Below are 20,202 nucleotides of genomic sequence, written 5' to 3'. Positions count from 1 at the left end.
AAGATCTCAGCATCCTAGGCAAGATAATGCAACTCAAAAGCCCCACTGGATTCAGTGAGAGTTACTTCCATATAAAGGAGTTTAGCAGGAAAATATCATTATATTCTTTAAAACATATAGGTTGAACAATACAGGTTTATTTTTGCTCTGAATGTTTGTCAAACGCTGAGAACCAATTGATATGTTTTTCTACCAGACTCACAGACCAAATTCCGTATTTTACATATAATACCTGCCTTTAGCAGACATTTATACTGTTGAACAATAATTTGAATTTTCTTTGCTCCATAAAGGGCGAAACGACCATCACAGCAGGAAAGATAATAACAGATTCCTGCTTGTAGTGATAATAGCAGAAAATCCGCTTATGTTCGTTGGGTGGAAATAATATGTATCTGTGGTGTCCATTTTTGGCAAATCTTTCTTGCAATTATAAAAATTGTATCCTTTTCTCCTCATTTAATTTATGGAAATATATTTACCATAAATAGATATTCTTAGGAAGCATTCTGGAGTAATTTAATAGGACATGCAATTGTTCTCGGAATCACAGATTATATCCAGGGTTAGTGAAATATCTTTTGTGCTTTTCATTTGTGTGTGTGTGGGTGGGTGGGTGGGTGGGTGGGTGTGTTTCAATAATGTCTTGTTTGTTTGAATTTTAATTTCTTATGTTTAGAGAGATTATGCATCATTGGAATTCCATGACAACAGGAAAATATTTTGTGGTGATTTGATGGGTTTTGATTAATTGATTGATTAGATGCCCCATGTTGATATCAACTCTCAGAGATTTAATAAATGTATCTTCTGTAAGATGACCCAACCTGACCCTTCACCATTTCCTCAACACATTCCTTTCAGCAAGCATTTGTGGGAAATACCAAATATTTTTTTTCCACAAATGACTCTCCTCCCCTCCGGCTGACTCCCAGGCATTAGAAGATGAAAATCATTATTGTTGGGCTGCAATTTCTACTCAGACTTGGATAATGTACAAAGTCATCCTATCATAAAGGAAGTCCGAGGGAGAGATGATCATCGCTACATCTTTTACCTCCTAGCACAGGATTTCTCAACCTTGGCCAATTTAAAATGGGTGGACTTCAACTCCTAGAATTCCCTAGCCAGTTGTACTGGGGGAATCTGGGAGTTGACGTTCACACAACTTAAAGTGGCCAAGGTTGAAAAACACTGTCCTAGAATATTATAAGATCACTATCAGCCATAATGTACTCCACATTTTCACTGCTCCCATGAGAGTTACATGAGCAAATACTGTATTGTCTAATAAAATTGTATTTCTTGGATACATTCAGAAAGTTATTTTTTTCCTTTTCCTTTTTTTAAACACATTTAATTAGTTTTTAATTGTTATCGTAATTAACTATGCAGTATTCTGTAATATGTATATATGCATGTACACCCACAAACACACAAACACACAAACACACACACACGTTGGTCTAGAACCACAATAAAATTTATCTACCTATTTACTCCATTGTACAAATTGAACTTCAGTTTCTGGTGTGTTTTTTTTTTTTTACGTGGAACTGCCTTCCAAAGTAAAACTATATTCAATTAGACTATTAGTCATTAGTAATTTAAAGCATTTTTCATTATCTTTTTCCTCTGAGGATGCTGCTGCTCCAGAGGTGGGTTCCTACCAGTTCGCACCTATTCGGTAGAACCGGTTCGTCAAATCTACCGAACCGGTTAGAAGAGGTTCCCCCAGTGGACCCGGAAAGCAGGCCACACCTACAGAAGAGGTTCCAAAAAATTTTGAAACCCACCACTGGCAAGGATCTTGTAACTTGACAGCTTTAAGACTTGCATGCTTCAATGCCAGAGTTTCTGAATAGCTACTTGGACCGACCTAAGTACTAATTCATAATTTCATATCTGGTCACATAAGCGGCAAGCCACTCCCATCTGGTCACATGGGTGGCAAGCCACTCCCACAAAGGAGGCCACACCCACAGAGTAGGTTCCAACAATTTTTGAAACCCACCACTGTGCTGCTCCAAATACTGAGGCAGGAAAAGTGATGGTATACTACTTTCTGCAAAGGTTTCTTATTGCAAAATCTTAATTAATGATTTCTGCAACAATTTCTGAAAAAGGTTCCTATTGCAAAATCTTATTTTACTATTTCTGCAATAATTTGCATTCTTTCTCCTCTTGCTTACTAAAATATTTAATAATTAATTTTATGGATATTTTGATGTATTTCACTGTGGACTGCCTGGAACATAAAATTAGTGGATGATATATAAATTATTTTAATAATAATAACAATAATGAGGACAAACATTACAAATACCTGGGCATCCTTCAAGCCGGCAACCTCAAGCACACAGAAGTCAAGAAAAAAAAGGTTAGAAGTGAATACATCAAGAGAGTGAAGAAGATCTTACAGTCCAAAGTCAGTGGAAGAAATAGCTCCAAGGTAATTAAACACCTGGGCAATTCAGTCATTAGCGGGAATAGGGGACTGGACTCAAGCAGAACTAAAGACCCTGGATAGGGAGACCAGAAAAATAATGACAATGCATAATGCCCTTCATGCTTGCAGAAATGTTGGCAGACTCTATCTACCAAGGAAAATAGGTGAACGTGGAATGTTGCAAGTACATTAGACAGCTGAAGAAAAAAAAAGCATTTGAAGAATACTGAAGGACAATGAAATAGATGCACTGAAGCTAGCATACCAGGAAGTCTTACTGAATACTGGAAAAACCAAACTGGCCTACAATAATGACCCAATAAAGAATGTAAAAGATACATGGGAACACAAAGTATTATAGTAAAGGTAAAGGTAAGGTAAAGGTTCCCCTCACACATATGTGCTAGTCATTCCTGACTCTAGGGGATGGTGCTCATCTCCGTTTCAAAGCCAAAGAGCCAGCGCTCTCTGAAGACATCTGTGTGTCGGCATGACAAAACGCCAAAGGCACATGAAACACTGTTATCTTCCCACCAAAGGTGGTTCCATTTTTTTCTACTTGCATTTTTACATGCTTTTGAACTGCTAGATTGGCAGACGTAATGGGAACTCACTCCATTATGAGGCTCTAGGGATTCAAACAGCCAAACTGCTGACCATTCTGATCAATAAGTTCAGTGTCTTAGCCACTGAGCCACCACATCCCTAAGGACTCCATAGGTGGACAACAAATACCAAATATAGTTGAACATCTTGTTGACTATGCTACAACCATGAATAAGCCCCAGTCATATTATTGTCTAAGCTGCCCTATTGTGCAGCAATACTGGTCTAGTTTCCACTATTGTCACCAAAACTTATTCATTGGCTTTTGGAGCATTTCGCATGTATCATCATCATCATCATCATCATCATCATCATCATCAACATCATCATCTCCTCCTCCTCCTCCTCCTCCTCCTCCTCCTCCTCCTCCTCCTCCTCCTCCTCCTCCTCCTCCTCCTCCTCCTCCTCTTTCCCTCTTCCCCAACAACAGTATTAACTACAATCTGTCACTACCAATATAAAATTGTGCTGGCTTTCATAATGAAGAGCAGCAAATAAGAGTTTAGGGTTTTGTTTTTACAGTAAGTTCAAGTTAGCAGCCCAGCAAGAAGATTGGTTTGTTTCAAAGTGATGCAATTTTTAAGGGCAATGAACTCCCTGTCAGAAATGATATATAAATGTCAAAGTGAAACCACAGACATTTAATGGTGTCTTATGACCCTTAGCACTGACTGGGGACTCCTCTTAATAGGTTTTGAAATGAAAATTTTCAGTGATTTATGTGATTGCTTATCATATCCAAGAGAAGCTCCAGACCTTGCTTAAAAATAGATGGTTTTCTACTACTAATAAAAAAAATCAAACTACTATTCAGAAACACTGCTGAGTAATATAGAGTCTGCCTTAATTGTTGCAGTTGCTGTAGCTATTCTTAAGACTGGTTTGAGACAGAATCCTCTCCGAGTTATAGAGTCAGCAAAATAGGTTCTGCATTCAAAGACCTCTGCTTAAGTCAAAATAGCAGCAAAACATACTTTACTGATTCTCCCTAGAGCGTAAGATCTGCGGAAGATATTGTCCTTATGCAATATGTTATGCACACAATTGTGTAAATCTGCTTCTTATTTTTATTTTTAAAAAAACCATGGTAGACATACCACATCTGATCACGTTCAGTAGTCTAGTGTAAAGTGCATGCTTCTATTTTATGCGACGTATTAGATAATTATTGTCAGCTGTGCAATTGTCTTTTCAGTAAACTGGGATTATTATTTGGGGGTTGTTTTATTTCTTGGTTTTGGAATGGCGATGAGATCAGAACTGGAATCACTGCATTTTTAAAAATCTTAGCTTGGGATTTTCAGGCCCAGAAATGGACAGATGGTGATATTTTTGATGTTTTCTAAATCTCTCTTTAAAAGCATATGATTTTCAAAATTAGAGCTAGCTAGAATTATGTCAGAATTTGTTGCAGAAAATACATCTAGAAAGCATACACAGATAACTGATTCAGCAGGATTCATTAACTTCTTTATATACATAATATATGAATAAATGTACAATACCAACACCAGATTCTTCCAATGTGGTAGAGAGGAGAGATTGGTTTCCAGTTTCAATTCAGAGAGCAGACTAGATTAGTTCTCTTGCACAAACTCACAGCTACATAGGTAAGCCATGCCCAGGCTCTGAGCCGTCTGGCATGGCTCAGTCGCCAAATAGTTCCCATTGGCTGGTCCAGTTGCCATGCCTATTCATTGGCTGACCTTGTTACCATGTCCTAGTCCAGCCAGTCCTCAATGGCTGACCTGTTGCTATGCCCTATTCCAGTTCATGAATATTCTGACAAATTAGATCTATGCCAAGATTTAAGACATGATGTAGATCTTCAAACATTCCTGCTCCATTAAAAAAAAAACTAAGCTGAATAAAAAACTGTAGTGAAAATGGAAAGGGCATTTTGTAAGTTGGCATGGGATATCCACTATTGAAAATAAAATGTTCATTTTTTTCCAATGGGTCTATGGCAGCCTTTGAAAATCTTATGTATAAAGTCTACAACTTTCAACATTTCTGTTGAATGGAAACTGTTACATATTCAGTTCATACGAGACCTTGCAAAAGGGCCAGCAACAGCTCTGCTGCGCCCTGATTGGCTAGGACGCAGCAGAGGCTGTTGCTAGCCGTACTCTGTTCCTGATTGGCTGAGGTACTGCGTCAGCGGTTGATGCCCAGTCCTCGGCCACTGATTGGTTGTTAACTTGTTACAAGACTAAGTATAAATACCTTGGCGTGAGCTTGCCTATTTTGAATCGCTGTCAGTTCTTTCCTGTGTTGAATAAACTTGTTTGGTTGTTCTAACCTGGCTCTCGCGTCGTTCCTGCCTCGAACCTCAAAAGAAACTAAACTAAAAAAAGGAAGGCTTTTGGAATAGTCAAACATAGTTAAACACTTTTGTCCTTATTTTTCACAATCTTTCATTAATTAGGTGAAATAAGGTAAGAACACTTGTTTTCTGGTGGTAAATGAGGCATCCAAACTATGTTTAGCTCTTCCTCTAGTTTGGCTGGTGATGATTTCTTAGGTAGGGGATAGCTAAGGGGAACCTACTACAAACTTATGCCACTATGTTTTTGCAAAGTAGCCAGTTAAACTTCCTTTATGAGTCTATTTTGCTCTTTATGACTCTAATAAAAGCAAAGTACCATCAGCATACATCTTTAATGGTGTTCAGTGAGGGAATTGCTGGATCACTGCAAATGTAATGAGGAGTTTTTGAGGTCATATCAGAGACTCTACCAGCTACTTCTTCCAAATTACTTTTTGTTAATCAATCTTCTTATGAACTTGAAACAACAATATCGCACAGGGTTAAAATATCCAATTTGTGTATTCATTTATCCAATGATCTGTTAAGGAGAAAGCAGCATTAAAAACTTCCATTTTATTTGCGCACAAACGTATGGAATTCATTAGATGTGTGTGAATCAATCCTCATCTGGTGGTCTTACCCATTTCATTTGAAATGTTGAATCATTGTTCTCAAACTGAGGCTCCACTTGAACACATATTTGGAGGTACAAGATGGTCAACACTATTCAGTTCAGATCAATTATTTGAAATGCCAAATCGAGTCCATTTGATTTGTCAGTTTGATTTATACAAAGGTATTTTATGTACATCAAGGTGGTTTGGGCATGTCCTAAAGTAATCAGGTTTGAAGCAATTTGATAGTTCTGATGATTCATTTTGGAAATTTGATAGAATTATTTTCAAACTGAATCTTGGTATGGAATAGTCACAGTGCTCCAAGGGTGGGTTCCAGATCCCATTGCAACTGGTACGTTGCAAGGGGGGCTGGGATCTACTACATGAATGTGTGCAGCACGCGCATGCGTACTTACCTTCCTGATGCTCCAGCTGCTCGGTGGAACATTGTGCAGGTACCATACCCTCCGTGCATGTGCACGAAAGCCCCGATTGGCTCAAATAGGAGTAAGGACAGCAGGCAGGTGGGTGGGCCCTCTGCAGCACCGTATCAGAACAGTGCCTGTGACTCCCAGCAGGCACCCATACCGGGACATACCGGTCATATCCCACCACTTCAGTGCTCTGTATTATGACTATTCAAAGCTTTTCAAACATGACTAAACATCAAAAGCACACGGAATGCTGTTACCTTCCCACCAAAGGTGGTTCCTATTTTTCTACTTGCATTTTTACGTGCTTTAAAATTGCAAGGTTGGTCAGAAGCTGGGACAAGTAAAGGGATCTCATTAGATTATGCGGTGCTTAAGATTTGAACCACTGAACTGCCAACCTTCTGATCTACAAGCTCAGTATCCAAGCCACTGAGCCACCGCGTGTCTTTTGATCAGCCTACATATGTCTAAATTGTATGTGTATGATTGGAAAGCCTAAGTTATTTGCTATCTGTTCATAAATATAATGCTGGCTGGTCAAATAAATGTGATGCTTGTAAAGACAACACTGTGGATTGCTCCCCTTCTTTTTAAACATTTAAATTAAACATTTTTTTAAAAAAGTCATCAATTTTAGCTTATTAACCCCATGCCCCAACTGATTATTTTTAGAAAGGAAAGGAATCTGTATGTATATAGGTAAAACCCAGAGCAGATATCTCAGTGTAGAATAAGATGGTTTTGTAAACCATGTGTAGGAAGTTAGCAGCCACCCTCTTCCTAGAAGAATGAAGTATTCTAGGAAATATTAAAAAGGTAGAATATTATATTTTCCTGGATGAGAAAAGGAGAAACATGTTTTTAAAGACAAAGCAACTTCCTGCAGCTCCCTGCCCTTCCCCCCTTCAGCTCCAGGCTGATGGGATTAAGACATGACCTCAGGACATGATAAGATTAGCCCTCTACCCATCTCACCTGGAAAGGTTACATCACCCATCAAAACTCAATCAAGCCTGGGACACAGACAGCCTACAAAGTTAGCTAAGACCCCCACTCCCTGGGAGTCTGACAGCCAATGGGATACTTTTCTTATACAGGAACAGGAAACTCTAAGGCAGGGCCCAAGAGAGTGTATAAACATATCCCTCTCTCCACTGCATGTGCTTTTTCTTTTGCCCAGGCTTTCAAACCATGTAGTCCTGTCCACCATTAAACCATCTTTCCAAGCAGCTTCCATGTTTCCAGTGTCTTTCTTCCCACTTGGAACTAAACCCAGATGGACATTTCTTCCAACACATGAATGCCCAGATTATCTGTTTAAGGATTCAGTAATGGTTTCTGAAGCCCTTCCCAAAACATCCGGAAGCAAAAGAATAATAATAATAAAAATTTGAGTTTCTTGATTTGTAAGTTTTGAAAAGGTTTATGCAGTGAGCAGAATTCTTCCTGTTGCTGAAAGCAGTAAATGAGCCTCTGCTGGTTTTTCTGCTCTTCAAATAGACAAGTTTCTTGCAAATGATCAGCCTATCTAAACTCACATTTTTTTCCCCCCTTAAACGGCAAGGTCCAAAATTGTTCTTGGTTCCTAATAATACACTAGGTTGCTAAACTAAGAGTCCACATTAGCTGGATTCAATTTCAGCATCTACGCCGCTTCTGGGTTAACCCTCCCAAATGGCTGATAATGTTCAACAGGAAAAGTTATAATTGTACCCATCAGGGAAGGAGGAGGCTAAAAAAAGTTCAAGTTGCAGAAAGTCACGGTGTGATTGCTTGTTTTTCTTCTTGCTTCTTAGATTGATATTATGTGTTTCCTCCAGGAAGTCCTCTCATATGGGAATCTATTTTGGTTCAGTTGATTCCATTCCCCCTCCTCAAAGCAACCCCATGAGATAGGAAGACAGAAAGTAAGTCTGGTTGAAAGTTATCTAGTGAGTTTCTATGGCAGCGAGTGCAATTGTGGAATGGCTTGTTTCCAAAACTTGTGGGTGCTCCATTACTGGAGGTTTTCAAGAAGAAACTGTGAAGGTCTCAGGTTGGAATTAGGAAAATTTGTAAAAGGAATTGTTGAGGTAGAACGTTGCAGCTGCGAAGACCAGTAACGAATGGTGGGGCACTGCTGCCTAACAACAAGAAAGTCATATTGGCATATCTGGGAAAACCCGAATCTGAAAATTTCCAGGTTTTCCAGACCCAAACTGAAGTTCAAGTCCCAATCAAGCACCGTCTCAACTGGAGATGCCTCCCAGTCATGCCACTCAAGATGCAGGGCAAGATGTCCTTGACTTGCAGAGAAAGTAATGTTATTTTGACTATATCTACCTCACTCCACACAGTCACCCCTCCCAGTTTCCCACAGCAATAAATGTGGCAGGCCTGAAGGCCTAATGCAAAAGATGGCTTCCACGCCTGACAGGCAGGCAGACAGACTGACTGACTGACTGACTGACTGACTGATTAAGGGCTTATCTAAGAGTATGGAAAACCAGCCTCTAGTCCACTGAGTTACTTTGGAAAAGACCCTCTCCCTCTCTCTGCCAAAGCACCTCACATCAGTGGTGGGTTCCGGATCCCATCGCAACCGGTATGCTGCGATGGGGCTGGCAATCCACCATGTGCACGGATGCTGCATGCACATGTGTACCACCGCCCTGTGATGCTCCAACTGCTCGGTTAAGCATTGCTCAGGTGCCGTACGCTGCGTGCATGCATGCAAATGGCCCTGTCGTCTCAAATAGAGGTAAAGAGAGGGGGTGGGAGGGTGGGCCCTCTGCAGCATCGTACCGGAACAGTGCCTGTGGCTCACAGCAGGCACCGGTATGCCCATACTGGGTCATACCAGCCGGAACCCACCACTACCTCACATGGATATTGTTATAAAGGGCAGAGGGCTGTGAAAAGGAGAGAGATCTATTGATGTCAAGCTGATGAAGAAAATGTTAGGTATAAATCTAATAATAAACAAAAACAAAAGCCCAGAAAAGGGAACCAGATCTCCAGATCTCCCAATTCTTGTAAGTAAACTCTCCCTCCATCCCACTGCAATATAAACAGCACTCTGCATTATCTAATCAATTGTTTGTGTCCCAAGCAATGCTGATCGTTTTCTTCTGTAGGAACATGTCAGGAGGAACAGGTCTTAGTATTTTCTTACACATCAGAAGGCGTAAAAGCACGTATTTTAACTGTAAACAAGCATAGGCATTTGTGCTTAATATAATATTAAATTCACCTATCCTTCTAAGCAGTTGTTAATAGCATCCCTCAAATGAATTCCTTCTCAGTTTACCTTAAGCGATTCTATGCTACGACTTTGATCATGTCTGTACTTAATTTTCGGTGCCTGGAGCACTTCTCTGCTACCAAACAGCCTTGCTTTGACCTTGTTATGAATGCTGTGTGTGTATGTGTGTGTGTGTGTGTGTGTGCCTATGTATCTGTGCCAGATTTTGAGGGAGTCTAGCTATCTATATATGGTAATGATTGAGACTTAAATAAAAACATACTGAGGGAGAAAAGGAATCAAATAGCAGGAAGGTTAATTTGCATTTAAAAGAAATGAAGTAGGGAGAAATAAACCTGACTGGAAGGGGGTAAGTGTTCCCCTCACATATATGTGCTAGTCGTTCCCAACTCTAGGGGGCGGTACTCATCTCCATTTCAAAGCCGAAGAGCGAGCACTGTCTGCAGACATCTCCAAGGTCATGTGGCCAGCATGACTAAACACCGAAGGCAAATGGAATGCTGTCACCTTCCCACCAAAGGTGGTTCCTATTTTTCTACCTGCATTTTTACGTGCTTTAGGTTGGCAGAAGCTGGGACAAGTAATGGGAGCTCACTCCATTACACGCCGCTAGGGATTCGAGCTGCTGAACTGCCAACCTTCTGATCGAAAAGCTCAGCATCTTAGCCACTGAGCCACTGCATCCCTTTAATTAATCAAAAACAAGAAGCTGCATTTTAGGCAATTATATCATTAATATTATGATTACTTGCCTTTTCTGGGATGATTTTACAGACATCCACTTCAGCAGTATGGAAAAAGGAATATGAAGAATCTTTTTTCCTCTTCTCAAAAATATGAATCAAAGCAGGAAGCAAGCAAGGATGATCACAGCAGCCTGCTAAGTATCAAAGAACAAAAACTGTAAAAAACAAAATAACAAAAGAGCATCATGATAAACCCAGTAGCAAAACATAATGAAACTCCTCATACAACAGTTTCTCAGGGAAGAAAATTAAGCTGCCACAAAGTCAAATGATTCTTTGAAACATCCTCTCATATGAAGCTGTTTGTTCCCAAGCCAGGCCAGTCTTTGTACTTTCTACATACTGATCACTGTGTGCTAGTCATTCCTGACTCTAGGGGGCGGTGCTCATCTCCGTTTCAAAGCTGAAGAGCGAGTGCTGTCTGAAGACATCTCTGTGTTCATGTGGCCGGCATGACTAAAGGCTGAAGGCGCACATAACACTGTTATCTTCCCACCAAAGGTGGTTTCTATTTTTCTACTTGCATTTTTACATGATTTCGAACTGCTAGGTTGGCAGAAGCTGGGACAAGTTATGGGAGCTCACTCCGTTATGCAGTGCTAGGGTTTCGAACTGCAACTTCCAATCTTTCAGATTGACAAGCTCAGCATCTTAGCCATTGAGCCACCACGTCCCTTACTGTTAACCCTACATAAGGATAATTTTGCTCTAAGAAATGACATCAATAGCAATAGCACTTAGACTTACATACTGCTTTGCAGTGCTTTACAGCCTTCTCTAAGTGGTTTACAGGGTCAGCATATTTGCCCCCAACAATCTGGGTCTTCCTTTTACCCACCTCAGAAGGATGGAAGGCTGAGTCAAGCTTGAGCCTGGTGAGATTTGAACTGTCAAATTGCAGGCAGCCGGCAGGCAGCAGAAGTAGCCTGCACTCAAACCACTGTGCCACCGCAGCTCTAATCTTGTTCTTCCAGCAAGAATAGGCTTCTTTCTAATATTATTGAGTGTCAGGCTATAAAACCAAGTAAGACGCACTAAATTACTCCAAAGTAGTTTCCTTTTGTGGGAAGCCACCCCCATTTCCCTAGAAAAATGAAATATTTTGAGGAATAGTTTAAAAAGGTAGGATAAAATATTTCCCCTAAAAGAGAAATAAAAAATAAATCTTAAGGGAGACAGAAACTCAAATCCCCAGCTCCCTGCCCCCAGCAGATATTTGGTGCCTATTAAGAAAGAGTAGCCCAGCCTACCTACAAAACAAAAAAACTTTCAACTCCAGGGTGAAGGAATAAAGACATGGCCCCTGGGGGTATAATAGGATTAACCCACTAAGATATAGAGTTCACTATATTGCACAATCACCTAAGGATGTTGCATCACCCTCAGAAACTTCAACCAAACCTGGGAACTCAGATAACCTACAGAGCCAGCTGTGACCCCTACACAGCCAATAGAATACATGCCATTGCACAGGAACAGGAAGTTCAATTGCAAAGCCCAAGAGAAGGTCTAAAAGCCACCTACTCTCAACTCCTTGTGGTCAGCTGCACCTGAACCATGTGCTTGGTGGTTCTGCTTAATCATTAAACCATCTTCCCAATCAGCCTCCATTTTGTCTCCAGTGCCTTTCTCCTGGCTTGGAACTGAACCAGATGGATATTTCTCCCCCCACTTTATTGATCCTCACCTGTAAACAGGTGGGACCTGCCCACCTTTTTACAGGGGGACCCAGGTCAATGGGATCCAGAATAATTTCTGTTTACTTTTATGTGATTTCAGGGAAACCCAGTTTTAAGTTAACATATTGTTCAACCCCCCATAATATCCAAGGAAAGTTCCCCTATCTTCCTTTTAAATAAATTGACAAATATTGTTCCTACCTCGGAGATAGTCTTTCAGCCAGGAACATCATATTCTTTGGTTGTAATCAGATCAGCTATTCTTGTACAGTTAGATTTTTTTTTTTTAAAAAATAGAAATTGCATCTCCAATTCTCAAGGACAAAATAAATCCAGCTATTCAAAAATGGACTTGTATCCAATGGTTACATGTGCAAAAGAAAACCCACAAGACTTATTTTTCTTCTCCTCTTTCCCCCAGAGACCTCTTCAAAGGCATCTTCAAAATTCTCCTTCAAATGTTCCTACCAAGTTGTAAATAGCAATGCAATAAATACAGAGAGCAGAAATATGAACTAATTTACATTTAGGGAAACAAATCATTTTTGCTGTTTCTTCATTTGTTTTGTTCTGGCCCCTACCATATTTCTGACTCCCAACACAGCATGTCAATATCACACATATTCCAACTTGGAAAAACAACAACTGCAACTGAACCTCCAGGCTTTTTTTTTTTTTTTTGTAGTGTGGATTCTTTGGGGCTCTCTGAGTTTGGTTGTTTTCTTGCAGGTGTTTCATAACCCAACTATTTAGCATTATCAGTGCTAAAAAAAGTGTGGGCCTTGCTTTCTTTTTATATACTATTGTCAGTGTTGGTGGAAGTGTTTTTGGTGGTTTCTTGAATGGACTGTTGTTTACTGTTTGTCTATCTGTCTGTCTGTCTGTTTGTTTGAGTTGATAGTTCCTTGATTGGGGTATTGTTTACTTTTTGATTGTTAGTCTAGTGTTAATGGTCTAGTATTAAACCTTAGCATTAATCACAGCTTATCTTCACATTGGCAATGAAATATTTTAGTCTTTCGTGTCCTTTAAGCTTTTCAATTGTCTCTTTTACCTATTTTGGTGAGTCTGTTGATGGGTGATTTGTCAGAGTGCCAGGAATTCTCTAGCATTTTTGGACATAGCTTGGTCTAGGATGGTCATAATTTCCCGGTTGAAACTTTAGTTAAATCTGTCCATGTGTTATGAAATTAAGGAGGTTTCATCATGTCTTTTGACTGCTAGTTGGTGTTCATGAATGGACTCTGATAGTCTTCTTGTTTGTTCCACATAGTAGCTTACACTGTTGTAAATTTCTCCTGTTTTTTTTCTTCTGGGGCTGTTGGGCCTTTTGGTTTACTTAAGGTGTTTTGGAGGGTTTTAGTTGAGTTGTTTGCTACAGTGATTCCATGTGGTTGTAATAGTCTGTTGGTGGTTTCTGAGATGCTTTTAATGCATGGCAGGGTGTGAAGTACCTGTGGTTCGCTCATGAGGCCAATGTTGAGAAAAGACACGGACACGAGCTTTCTTGGGATGAGGCAACCCAGATTGGGGTCTGGTAGCCCCTTTTATTGAGATAGGACAAAGGCAGGAGGAGCAATCAGCATGTGATTTAAGACAGCCTGTCAAACTACAATTGCTAATCTACTGCTCAGAGACGTTCTGTCTATATATGGTCAAATCCTGGTCAGGATGTTTTATCTTTTGGGACTTGTTTTTTCCTGTGTGGTTCAGCGTGGCTGCGCATGCCCTGTTATGCACTGGGCCATGGGTGACCGCCACACCTACACAAGGAGTTATATGACAACAGCAGGGTGATCTTTTTCACAATTTGTGTTGGTTGAATGGTCAGGTGTGAGTATCCATTCTGTTGGAAGATGTTATATAGATGATCTGTTCCTTTTTGAGATGTTCAGGGTTGCTGCAGTGTGTTTGTGCACATCTTTTGTAGTGGCCATGCAACCATTTGTAAGTGTAGTTCTATAATATATTTAAGAGAATAAGAGAGTTGGAGGGGACCTTGGAGATCTTCTAGTCCAACACCTGCTCAAACAGGAAACCCTATACCACTTCAGACAAACAATTGTGCAATTTCTTCTTTAAAACTTCCAGTGATGGAACACACACAACTTCTGAAGGGAAGCCATTCCATTGATTAATTGTTCTGTCAGAAAATTCTGGGTTGTTAAAAATATTACTTGTTTCCCCTGGGGATTCAAGAATGCACTAGATCTTCAAACATAATATACTCTACATATGTATAATGGCAAGAGACCCAACTAATCTGAAAATCAGAAATTGATATTTAATCAATTTCTAATTTTCAGATTAGTTGGGTCTCTTGCCATTAATGGAAGCAAAACACTTAATTTGCAATATGGCATTTCCATATATGGGTGAAGCAATTTATGGCACTGATATTGCTTATAGATATTTGGTAACATTTATTTGTAAAAATAATATTTATTTGTAATATCCACTGGTAGCCCACCTTATCGCAGAATAACCCAGGGGATTTGAATTAAAGCTAATGCTTTGCTGGTATTCCTAAATATTATTTTGGTTGAAAGGCATGCTATAAAAGTACCAGTGGTTTTTGAAAAGTTTTTGATGCCTTGTATAAGAAAAGAGATAGAGATTTTCAGAAATTTTTTCATAATATTTAAAGGCCCTGGAATATTGAACTAACTTTCCTATAATTCAAAACACATACTTTATGTTGATATATATTTATGCAATTTATCTATGGCCACAGTCCCAAAAGAAATAAAACAGCCTACCTCTTCAATAGTGAAATAATTAACAGGAAAACAATAATATAATTATAATAAATAAGCAATGCAAGTAAAGGTAAATAAGGCACCATAATAGAAATTTGGAGACCATCAGTTCTACCCCCACTTCAAGGCCAAAGCCAGCTGGGTGACCTTGGGCTAGTCTCAGCCCACTCTCAGCCCAGAAAGAGAAGAAAGAAAATGTGGCCCACCAGCAGCCAGCAGAGTTGGCAGCAGATTCGGAAAGTGAGGAGGTTGGGGAGGAAGATGGGCTGCCCTGGAGTCTGGGAAAGTCACTGATGAGGGCTCTGTGTTGGAGGCAGAGAGGGGACCAGAGCCATATTCTAAGGTGACCAGATGTCCCGCTTTTGACGGGACAGTCACGATTTTTAATAATTTGTCCCGCGTCCTGGGGCATTTTTAAAAAGCCCCGATTTTTGTAGAAAGGGTGCCCCGCCGCTTTTTCGCTCCACCACCTGGCTTCCTCTTGCAAACATTTTCACTCATTTTTCCAGGTCTATCTTTGTCTATAGACTAGTGGCTGTGTGCCGGGAGGGCGGCCTGCAGGGCTGGAGGCTGCACAATGGCTGCGCGCTGCCGAGCACTAGCAGGAGTCACGGGGCAGGCTGACCGAGTGGCCTCACACGCAGCTCGCCTTGCTGCCCAATGGAGGCTGCCCGGCTGCTTTCCCTCCACCCTCACCTTTTTCCTCCCCTTCCTCCTCCTCCTCCTCCTCGCTGTGATCTGGATGCCCGACATGCTTTCCATTCCTCCACGTTCGGCCCTTTCGCGCGGAGCCGCAACATTATGAGCAATACGGGGTTGCTACGCTAAGGGCGCCCGGTCTCAACTGGGAACTGCTGCTGCTGCTGCCGCAGGGACCCAGCACACCCGATCCCTGCAGCAGTAGCTGGCTATTCTCCCGGCTGTGGGCCCCTGCCGTGTCTAGCGCATCTTCAACAGCAAGGGGGTTGCCCGCCGGGGTCGCTGCCGCTGCCCCTCCATGGCCGGGTCATCCCAAACACACATGACCCAGAGCTCCCCGCGCCTAGCTGCGTTGCACTCATGCTTGGGCATTCAAGGAATCCAGCGGGTTTTTTTTAAAAAAAAATCCCGATCAACCCGATCGCTCCGGCTCTTCCCACCTGGATGCCCGCAGCCCAGGAGCCACCTGAAGCCTTGTAGCCCGCCCAGAGTGAGTCAGCCACAGTGCAGCTGGTGGTGGACAGGAAGGCTTCAGGTGGCTCCTGGGCCGCAGGCGTCCAGGCAGGAAGAGCTGGCGAGGGGGTGGCGGTGGCATCTTCAGCGGCAGAGCAGAGTCGCAAGCAGCGCCAGCAGCCGGGCAGCCTCCATCGGGCAGATGGAGATTAGAAGTGGGGCGGCTGCTGTGGCTTTGGCTGCTCCTAGCACCCACGGCACTTGTTGGCTGCCCTTCACTGTCCTTGCATTGGAGATGGCCGGAATGCAGGTGTTTGCAGAGGATCTGGAACCTTTAAAAAAACTGAGCAATCGGGTTGATTGGGATTTTTTTAAAAAAAATGCCGGATTCCTGGAATGCCCGCACATGTGCGCAACGTAGCTAGGTGGGGGAGCTCTGCTTGGGATGACCTGGCTATGGAGGGGCAGCAGCAGCAAGTCAGGCAGGCAACCCGCTTGCTGATGAAGATGCGCTGGACGCGGCAGGGGCCCACAGCCGGGAGCAGAGCCAGCCACTGCTGCAGGGATCGGGTGCCACTGGGTCCCTGCGGCGGCAGCAGCAGCAGTTCCCAATTGGGACCGGGCGCCCTTAGCATAGCAACCCCGCATTGCTCATAATCTTGAAGCTCCACGCAAAAAGGCTGAATACTGAAAAAAGAAAGGCGCGTTGGGCATCCAGATCGCAGCGAGGAGGAGGAAGGGGAGGAAAAAGGTGAGGGTGGAGGGAAACAGGCAGAAGCAGCCGCAGCAGCAACAACCATGCTGCCCGGGATGGGCGTGTTTGGCACCAGCCTGACCGCCCGGGTCATCATCCTGCTTCTAAAGGATGAGGGCTTCGTGGTCAAGGTGCTCTGGGGCCACATTCAGGAAGAGGCAGAAGAACTGGCCAAGGAGATGAGCGTCCCCTTCTACACCAGCCGGATAGACGAGGTCCTGCTGCATCAACCTGCTGCCTCCCCTCACCAGGCAGATCACTCTGGGTGAGTCTCTGTAGAGAGCTTGGTGGGCAGCTGGCTGGACTTCCAAGAGGTGGGGGGGAGAAGGAGGCCGTGGAAGAAGTGGCAGCGCCTTGAAATGGAAAAAGGCCTGCGTTACGCACACACACGGGCATTCAAGGAATCTGGCGTTTTTTTTAAAAAAAAAAATTCTGATCAACCCGATTGCTCCGGCTCTTCCCACCCGGACGCCCACTGCCGAGGAGCCACCCAAATCTTTCCAAGAAGTGTGTGGGGGGGAGAAGAAGGCCATGGAAGAAGCGGCAGCGCCTTGAAATGGAAAAAGGCCTGCTTCCGCTCCACCATCAATGGTGTCCCACTTTACCAATTTTAAAATCTGGTCACTTTATGAATGGCCCCTCCCATAGGGAATAAAAGAAGAGCGAAAGAGGAGGGGTGTTTGTAGGAGACAATTTGTTCATTCCTGCATTCTTGCCAAGTATTGAGGCATCTGAAAGATGTGGGCCTGGCCACTTTCCAAGCATGATCAAGGTCGGTAATTGTGAACTATCTTGAAAGACTGTGGAAGAGGAAAGACTTTGCTGGAGAGGAATTCACTGTAAGTGAAACAAAAGGGGTTTATTGAGATGAGGATTTGGCTTTATGCTGCTGGGGAAGCCTAGGTCAGAACAGCAAAGACAAACCACTTCCACCATTTTGCCAAGGAAACAGGGGAAGCGGGGATTTGTCCAGGCAGTTCCCATGACTTGATTCAAGTGGCAAATTATTCATAAGGAGGGAAGCCTCTTCTAGAATGTAGCACCATTTAGGTCTCTCCCATTGTACATCATTGTAGGGGGAAAGAATCCTCACCAGGCACACTCTGACTGTCACCGGACTGAGCAAAGCAGTATTTCTCTAGGAAAGGTGATCTTTAGCTGTTCAGACCCCGGGGCATTTAACTGCTTTAGATAGTTACTATCACCTTGAATTGCACTCAGAAACACACTGACAGCCAAAACAGCTCTCATAACAGAAATACAGTGAGACACTCCAGTAAGCTTGCAGGCTGTTTTTATCAGCTGAACTTTCCAGGTGATTTCAGCGGCAACTCCATATGGCACAAACTGTGCACATCTAGATGAAAAATGACAAGGACAGGAGTGATGGACCTCAAGATACTCTGTTCCAATTAAGGATGCAATTGGCACATCAGCCAAGCAATGCAAAGGTTCTCCTAGCCACAATTTCCACTTACTAGAGCTGTGAGTGCAGAAAAAGAAAAACAGGGTGGGCTTTACATTCTCTGAGGATATACAAGCTCTAATTCAGAGGTGGGTTACACCTAATTTTATCACTGATTCATCGTGTACCGAAACTGTGAGAGCACATGCACAGTTGCTTCAGTCGCAGGTGCAACTTCTACACATGCACTTTGCTCATCCACGCAGCTTGCAGACATATGTGCAGCTTGGAAAAAAGTGACTAAATAGGACAGCATAGCACCAGGGCGGATGGACTGGCTACCTGCAGGTAGCCGCTACCGTTTTGCCTGAACCAGTCTGAACCGGCTGAATGCCACCTCTGCTCTAATTAAATAAGCTTCTGATTTAGCAGCTATTTCTTATTGTTTGCTTTAGACCTGGGATGGCGAACCTATGGCATGTGTGACACAGGTGGCACACGGAGCCATTTGTCAGGGCATGCGAAGCATTGCCTTTAGCCTTTTTTTGAGGCCATTTTTCACCCTCCCCAGGCTCCAGAGGCTTTATAGGAGCCTGGGGATGGTGAAAACAGCCCCCATCCCCCTCCATAGGTCCTCCGGAGGCTTCAGGAGCTTCATTGAAGGCTCCGGAACACAAAAAACCAGCCCTACGGGCAAACCAGAATCTTAGGAACAGACTTCCAGTTTTCCTGTAGGGCCCTTTTTTACTAACTTCTGGTTTGTTTGTAGGGTCGTTTTTTTGTCCTTCGGAGCCTTCAGGGCCTCTGGGGGGGAGGCTGTTTTCACCCTTCCCAGGCTCCTATAAAACCTCTGGAGCCTGGGGATGGTGAAAAAAGCATGCAAAAATGGGGGGGGGGGCTGACACTGGGTATTGCACATTGAATTATGGGTGCAGCATGCCCGCTCACGACCCCCCTGTACTCCTCCCGCTTTGGCATGTGAGCCAAAAAAGGTTTGCCGTTGCTGCTTTATACTAAGGATCTTACTCTTATGCAACTTCTAATAATGTTCAGGACAAAACGTCTACCAGCTTTCCTACTTAGTAAGGTAGAAATATAAATATATATAAAAAGGAGTCAGACTCTCTCCTTTGTTTATATTAACTTTGGAAATTTTATTAAATTAAAATCAGAAGTACCAGGAAATAAAAGGTTTAAGACTCAAAAATGAAGAATATAAGGCCCAAGCCTATGCCGATGACTTAGTATTTGTTCTAGAGGATCCATTAGAATCCAGCCTGAAATTAATTCAAAAATTGGAAGAATATGGCAAAGTGGCAGGACTAAAGATCAATAAAGACAAAACAAAAACGATAACCAAGAACATGACAAAAAGCAAGAAGAGGAACTGGAAGTAGCAACCAGAATGCAAATAACTAAGAAAGTGAAATACTTGGGGATCTGGGTGTCGGCAAAATGTTCCACAATTAAAAATGATAATTATAATAAATTAGTCATACAAATAAAGAAAGATTTAAAAAATTAGAAAAATATTCAGCTATCACTCATGGGATGTATAGCGACAATTAAAATGAATATTTTAGCAAGAATCTTATTCCTGTTGCAAGCCGCACCTATTAATCCGGGTAAAAAATTCTTTCAAGAATTAAACAAAATAACCGCTAGGTTCATTTGGCAGGAACAAAAAGAAAGGATTAAACTAAAGTCAATGCAAGACAGCAAGGAGAGGGGAGGTTTAGCATCACCAAATTGGGATTTATACGCATCAGCAGTAACAATAATATGGGTGAAGGATTGAATAGAGCTAAAGAATAAAAGAATTTTGATCTTAGAAGGCCATGTTTTGCAAGCAGGCTGGCATACATTCCTATGGGATGATAAAAATAAAACACACAAATATTTTCAAAATCATTTAATTAGAAAAGCGTTATTGAAAAAATGGCTCAAAATCAAAAAAATCCACTATGTGAAAATCGAGAATTGGCTATCACCGACAGAAAGGACAACCCATCCAAATTTTATAGATTTGAACAAAACAGGGAAATT

Source organism: Thamnophis elegans, chromosome 11 (assembly GCF_009769535.1).
Source record: "Thamnophis elegans isolate rThaEle1 chromosome 11, rThaEle1.pri, whole genome shotgun sequence".
Lineage (NCBI taxonomy): Eukaryota > Metazoa > Chordata > Lepidosauria > Squamata > Colubridae > Thamnophis > Thamnophis elegans.
The sequence above is the reverse complement of the archived record's forward strand: the minus strand, read 5'-3'. Positions refer to the sequence as shown.